Source organism: Aulonocara stuartgranti, assembly GCF_965226115.1.
Source record: "Aulonocara stuartgranti genome assembly, chromosome: 9".
NCBI lineage: Eukaryota > Metazoa > Chordata > Actinopteri > Cichliformes > Cichlidae > Aulonocara > Aulonocara stuartgranti.
In genome coordinates, this window is record NC_138960.1 from 4,180,001 (window position 1) to 4,187,388 (window position 7,388).

Consider the following 7,388-nt stretch of genomic DNA (forward strand, 5'->3'; position numbering starts at 1 on the left):
CAAAACCACTGAGTGTCTATGGTGGTGCTGTGCCTAATATTGTGCTCATTTGATCCAAAACCTATTTTTCCTTTATTTTGAAGGCAGAGGCTTAGATCCATTAGGTATCCACGAGAAAAGCCTTATCACATGTCAGGATTACAGTATATGGAAAATATGTGATTATAATGGAAGTCAATGGGGCCCAAAATGGTACAAGGGTAACTGGAGGTAGTACACATGTGAATCTCCTTTACTATACACCACACCATAGAGGGGATCAAATACACTCTGCTTTAACCTAAGTGAGGACAGTAAATGGCAAACTGAACTAAGGCCACTCATTAGATACTCATTAGATACTGATGAGAACATAACACTTACCTGAATGCAGTGTTCAAGATCACCGGTTTGGTTGCTGATCTCTAGAGTAGACTTATCCTAAAAACAGAGACATGACTTCACTTACAACTACAAAAACATCACCAACTACAGTCATCATTAGGTCTCACACTTGTAACTTTTGGGGACGTTTCTAACACAAATACACTCTGCTTTAACCTAAGCCTCCCCTAAATTGACCGTGTGCTTCGTGTTGTGCGTGCCCGCGTCTGTGCATTTCATGGCGTCTGTGTAGAAATGACTAGTAAGACAAGGCTGCAAACTGTTCTCACAGAACTCAAATGTGCACTTGAATCCAATAAGAAGGAGAAGGATTTTGGGCAAAATACATTTATATAAAAAAAGAAAAATCGATTCCGGATTTTAATGAATCGATATCACATTATCCAAACCTGAATCGATTTTAATCAATGAATCGATTATTAAAACCCACCTATACTAACAACTACAACAACAAAAACATCACCAACTACAGTCATCATTAGGCCTCACACTTATAACTTTTGGGGACGGTTCTAACACAAATACACTCTGCTTTAACCTAAGTGAGGACAGTAAATGGCAAACTGAACTAAGGCCACTCATTAGATACTCATTAGATACTGATGAGAACATAACACTTACCTGAATGCAGTGTTCAAGATCACCGGTTTGGTTGCTGATCTCTAGAGTAGACTTATCCTGAAAACAGAGACATGACTTCACTTACAACTACAAAAACATCACCAACAACAGTCATCATTAGGTCTCACACTTATAACTTTTGGGGACGTTTCTAACACAAATACACTCTGCTTTAACCTAAGCCTCCCCTAAATTGACCGTGTGCTTCGTGTTGTGCGTGCCCGCGTCTGTGCATTTCATGGCATCTGTGTAGAAATGACTAGTAAGACAAGGCTGCAAACTATTCTCACAGAACTCAAATGTGCACTTGAATCCAATAAGAAGGATCTCTCTCTCTCTCCCTCCAGCTCTGTTGATGTGCCACTGGGAGTGTAACGACTGCCCCTCCCCCTCACTGCTCAGAGCAAACACAAGGCTCATGTCCAGAGTGATGAGAACATATTATGTGCAGGACACTCCTGAAAAGCTGTGTGTGTTGAGACAACAACCAGAAATAAAAAGACCGACAAGGTGGCTAGAGCCCTACTCCCCACCCCTCAACATTTTTATTTCTGGTTGTCGTCTCAATAAACAAACACAGAAGCAGCTCTTCAGTGGTGTCCTGTACAAAATGACAACAACAAGTCAGTAAGGACCCAGTACAGGCTTTAATGCAAGGACAGCGTGATGAGCCAAAACAGCGGCCCCACAGACCACACCCCACCATACCAGTATATTCACTGATATTAAATACTATTATCTTATCGAAATACAAAACATACTTTGTATTTCAACTCAAAAATAACAACACCATGTTCTGAAGAGGTTTAAGAAAAACTTGAAGAGGTTTAAAATCTAAGCTGTTTTAACAGTAGTTTATGTGATATCTTTGGGCCAAAATCAAATATAGTTAGACTTATTTGACATCATGTGCAGCAATAGTGCAATGCAATAGTTTACCATCTTGCGCCAAGGCCAGTCGGCTTTCCCGTAGTCATAAGTTATTTCTTCTCCTGGGTCAATGTCACGTAAGGCAAACAGGCAAAGATGTGGCCTTCCTTCAACTTCAACTGTTTTCATCTTACAGCTAGGCCTTCGGTGGTCATCATTCACAAGCCTTCCTAATGACTTGTCTTCAACAGAAGCATCAATGCTTGAAGAAAAAAAAGTATCAACAGTGGAGTAAATCAACATACTGTGTGGCATGTTACATAAATAATAGATATTTGTAGTAGTGTATTAAGTATAGCATAGATCCAAAATACACTGTAACATGAAATATTGTCTTACCACCAAGAGGTTCCTTTCCATTTGAAATCAAATAAGAATACTTCCACCGTATCATTGAACTTGTTTTTTTCAAGATAAGGATCTGCTTTGCAAAGTTCTCCACGGTACTCAAGAACAAATTCCCCCTGTTTGAAAAACTGCGAGGCAATTACACCACGACCTTTAAAAGAAGAAAATATTGCTCTAGTTTAAAAAAAAATGTTTCCACCAATTGTAAGACATTTTAAAACTTATGAATAAAGTTACTCTTCTTTACACAGCCTATTAAAAAACTATAACATAAACGCTTGATAAATGCAAATGACATGAGCAAGGTTATCAGTACTGAATGTCTAATTTGCATACAGGAGCGAAGTGTTACTGTTTATGCGTGCTGTAATTATCAAAATGCACAAATGACACTATACCTTTGCATGGGCTGATGAATTGCTCTGTTAGACCAGTCTTGTCAGTTTTCAGTTTAATATAGTGTTCTGCATCGTGTTGAGGATTAACTCTTTTTCTTCTTCTACCTGATGTTTCCATCATAATATCAAATGCAAGATTTCTTTTCTGTAAAAAGAGATTTAAATACCTAATTATTCCCTGTGTTCACCAACTCCAAATTAAAATACAGTATGCCTTTTCTTAAATGCTTATAATAAAATATAAATATTTGATAAATTATTTAAAATATTTGTTAATTACTAAAGCACACTATCAACTCTCATGATTACATTAAAGATTACACTGAAATTTAACATTTGTACTTTTTCTTGGCTTTTTTCTGTTTTATTCGATTGACTCAGTAAAGAATGTCAGGAAAGCGGGGCAGAAAGAGAGGGGGGAAGACACTGGGCAAAGGACTCGAACTCAGGCTGGTGTCAAGAAAAAAAAAAAAAAAAAAAAAAAAAAAGAACTCAGGCTGGTGTCGAGGCCACCTCGAAAACAGCTAACAAATAAATGTCACCACGGGAATGCTGTTCACAAGACAGCAAAAATCAGCGATCTAGAGAAAATTGTCTTGTTATCATTCCCCCGTACATTTTAGTACGTACTCTGATTTCAATGTTAGCTCATTTGAGTTTTATCAAGGGTACACCTAGCTAGCTAACCAATATCAACATTCATCTTGAAATAACTTTCTTACATTCAGACAGAAAATACTGACATTTCTTTTTGTCGTGTAATTTCCTTTTCAGCAGAAACCTAAAGGCATGGCAATAACAAACTAAATGTCTTAAGCTACTTTTCATACCTTTAAAGCTGCTCCATGCGCTGCTGCTCTCAGATGGCTACCTCCATGACTGCGATCCAAAGCTATTGTGACCCTCCCCCACCCGCCTCTTCTTTCGCGCCTCTCCTTCGCGCCTCTCCCTTTCGCGCGCCTCTCCTTCGCGCCTCTCCCTTTCGCGCGCCTCCCGCCCGCCTACCGGCAGGCCCTGCCCCATCCACATATCTAAAAAAAAAAATCTGAGAAACCAACGTTTTTTGCAAAGCCTAATGGCAAGATTATGATTATGCACTTAAAGATGTTCAATCAGTCGTTTCAGTATTATTGTAATTGTTAATTTAATTAATTATTATTTTAATCACTGTTTATCTTATGAAAACTTTAAAAAAAAACAATATATTAATCTGCAAAAATTAAATCAATTTCTAAATGAAATTTCTCAGTTTCCTTGCTTTAAAGTATAGAGGAACTAATGTTTGGGGTTTTGTACACAGTGAATAAAATTGTCAAATGAGAAAAATACGAGCTGCCTTACTATTCCACTTTAAAAGGTAAAAGTATCACTTTTACCTTTTAAATGTTCTAGTATTATAATTTTTGTTTTGTTTTGCTGGATTTTATTTCACACTATTTTCTATGTTTAAAAACAGTCTAAAATATGTAAAGACTGAAATTAGGTAATAAACACTTTATCTTAGTCTCTCCAACAAGCTCTAGATCTTCCCCAGAGAGATCCCAGTCAGTGGAATATGCTCAGGGAGGCACCCAGTAGGCATGCTGGTCATTTTGATGTGGTGGAGCAGTGTCTCTCTTTCAAGCACCCCTCAGATGACAGAGCTCTGCACAGTACCATAGACCTAGAGGAGCTAACTCTAATCACAGCTGCTTCACACTCAGCTGCAAACCACTCTAGTACACACTGAAGGTCATGGCCTTAAGAAGCCTGAAGTACCATGTCATTTGCCAAAGATGAGACCCCAAGGTTCACAAACCAGACACCATTTAATCCATGAAAACCACCAACAGAATCAGTGACAAAGGTCAGCCCAGGCAGAGTTTAACCTTCTCTGGGAACAACTTCAGCTTTGTGTCAAGAATGCAAACACAGCTCTCGCTTTGGGAATACAAAACAAATCAGGTTACCAGAGGGATCATAATTGGTTTATTTCTCTCAATCCAATTGAAAGTTTTCTATCCTCTGTGATTGGAATTATTGTCTTGCCTGAAAATCCACACTTGTCTTTTCTTCAGATTCTTTTGAACAACTGTCCAGGTAGACTTCTCCATTCATTTTTCCTACAATTAAATAAAGTCTACCACTACCTTATGGTGTAAGACAGCCCCCTCCATAGTGTCTTAATGTACAAACTTTTCTTTTTGCATAGTGTTTTTGAGGGTGATGTGGAGAACAAATCACTCCAAAAAATGCTGTGTACAATGATATCAAAAGAGTTCACCTTTGAACATGTGCATACAGGTCAATGCAGTAGATTGGTTACTTTTTTTTAATGGGAAAAACTGCTATTTGCATGTCTTGATGCATGCTCGATCATCCAGATAAGTAAATCCCAAAAGGTTGATTAAGTTCTTCTGGACGTAGCATTTTCAATGGGAGAAACATTTTATCACTCATATCCTCCCTGGTGAATTTGATGTGTTAATCCACTGAGTTAATGTGATCCATTACTTGTGGTACATCCTGAGATTTGATTTTCAGCTAGGTGTCATCCACATACCTGAACCAATGACTTGGTGGTGTTCCAGGATAGGATAACAAAGATCTCTTTTCCACTTCTTCCATGTACAAGTTATGAACTACCTATTCTTCAGTGACTGGAACCCAAGTGAAGTAAGAGGTGTAACATTGTACAAGACCATTGTTTCATCTGCCTCCATAATGGCATCTCTCACTTTCTCGACAAGTTGTTCTGGATGTGTTCAGAGCTGCCTACCAACGGGTTGAGCATCGAAGCCAGAAAATTTGAGATGGCCATGTTGATCATACAGAAAATTGGTCTTAAATGTACGCCCTGTTCATATAAACAGTAAGCCATAGAATCAAGAATTACTTACCTGGATGTTTGAGCATGCATCAAGACAGTAATCAACGTATTAACATTATCTGTGCAAAGATGAATACTTCTGAAGTAAAACAGTGAAAAATTACAGCACTTTAAAGGAATAGAAAGCCAGGTATTTGGCACATTTTGTTACCTTTTGTGAGTAGAAATTTCTTAGGTATTGAACAGAAATGATTTAACTTTATTTACATACCTAAAAAGGTTTCCCTCTAAATTCAGAGGGGCTGTAACTTCGGCTTCTATTGTCCGATTTGTGTTGATTGACATCTCTTTTTAATTGTTTGAGCTAATAAAATCACAGTAATATGGCCATGTTCACGTCAGTCCCACCAATCAGAAGTTGCAAGGCCAAAGAAAAATGCGTGACCTCACCCTGGTCCAATCAAATGTCTGTAACTGGGCAGAAAATTATATATTTTTTAAAAATAGTAAACATCTCCAAGGCATTGTGGGAGAAGGAAACATTCTGTAGTCCCATATAGATGTTTAAACATTGGAAACAACAAGCAAAGTCCGATTATAACGTTACTGATTATTGATCGTAAAAATATTGTGGTCTGATTTTGCGGCTGGTTCGTTGATTTTTGGTCAGAGTGTGACGAAGCTTGCAGTTCTGGAATCTGTAAGAGCTTTCTTTTCAAAACCATGTATTGTTTTATTGGTTAGCTGAGGCTCCATGCTGATGAGGCTCCACTGTGTTTGTTTACTGACATTTCATGAAATGGTGTAACTGCTTTTGTGTTTGTGTTTGGTGGTTGTAGAAATGGTAGAAATGGATAATATGAGCGTTTAGCTGAGATTCACAGGTCTCTATAGATACCATGTATGCCAGGACTTAATATTAGTGAGCTTGTCTTGCAGACGATTGAACGGGATCTAACTCCTTTTTGTCCCCAGTACCAGGTACCTTTATGCATGTTGAACTTTTTTAATCCCTGGCTCTAATGCTGCTACTCTATCAGATCATGGCAGAAGAGACGACTCTCTACAATTTACATTGGCTTCTCCTGTGATTAAATGACAGATTAAAACAGATATGTATGGGAACATATGAGTAAATTAGTGTTGTTAAAGAAAGAACAATTCTTATTTTTTTATTTTATATTTCACTTGCTGGCACAACTGCTGTAAGAAGACTCTTCAGAGATGTGCTATCAGGAAGCGGCAGTCTTTATACTTAAAATGGCAGCACAGAAGGATTTGAAAGAGAGGACTTGTAAGTGTGCATCCTTGTAATCTTAACATAGATTAGCATTATAGTGGCTCTTTTTATCAATACAGATATAAAGAGCCACATATTCATCTTGACTCAAGTATTTGTGATCAAGGAAAAAAGATTTCAGAATATGTTAGGAGATATTGGATGGTAATGATTTCTATTGATATACTGATCTTTGTTGAAATTGCAGATTTCCAGTTGCATATGATTGATTTGATTTGTGGATTTGATTGATTCAATTCAATGTTATTTATACAGCAACAATAGGGAAGGCAAGTTTATTTATATAGTACAATTAAACAACAAGGTGATTCAAAGTGCTTTAAAGAGAAATTAAAAAACAAAAACAGCATGATTTAAAATTGGTTAAAAAACAGTAGATAAAATCAGAACACTAGATAAAATCAGTAGTTAAAATATAAGTTTTGAAATTTAAGCTTAAAAGTGTGGATTTGGTGCTTTATTCAAATGGAGCTGAGAATAGGTGAGTCTTCAACCTGGATTTAAATAAACTGAGTGTTTCAGCTGATCTGAGGCTTTCTGGGAGTTTGTTCCAGATATATGGAGCATAAAAGCTGAATGCAGCTTCTCTGTGTCTGGT

The 7,388-nt window shown here is 37.4% G+C and overlaps 1 long non-coding RNA gene across 2 annotated transcripts; it reads right to left on the reverse strand.

The window, feature by feature from the left end:
• Positions 1-1,010: 1,010 nt before the first annotated feature.
• LOC309714537 lies at positions 1,011-3,583 on the reverse strand. 2 transcript variants are annotated; one of them, XR_014278960.1, is made up of 5 exons: positions 3,512-3,583; positions 2,682-2,826; positions 2,275-2,434; positions 1,945-2,137; positions 1,011-1,062 (listed from the first exon to the last, which is right to left on the reverse strand). It is a non-coding gene; the product is annotated as an uncharacterized lncRNA (long non-coding RNA). The 2 variants fall into 2 exon arrangements; XR_014278961.1 differs by lacking the exon at positions 1,011-1,062 and having other exon boundaries at positions 1,697-2,137.
• Positions 3,584-7,388: the final 3,805 nt, after the last annotated feature.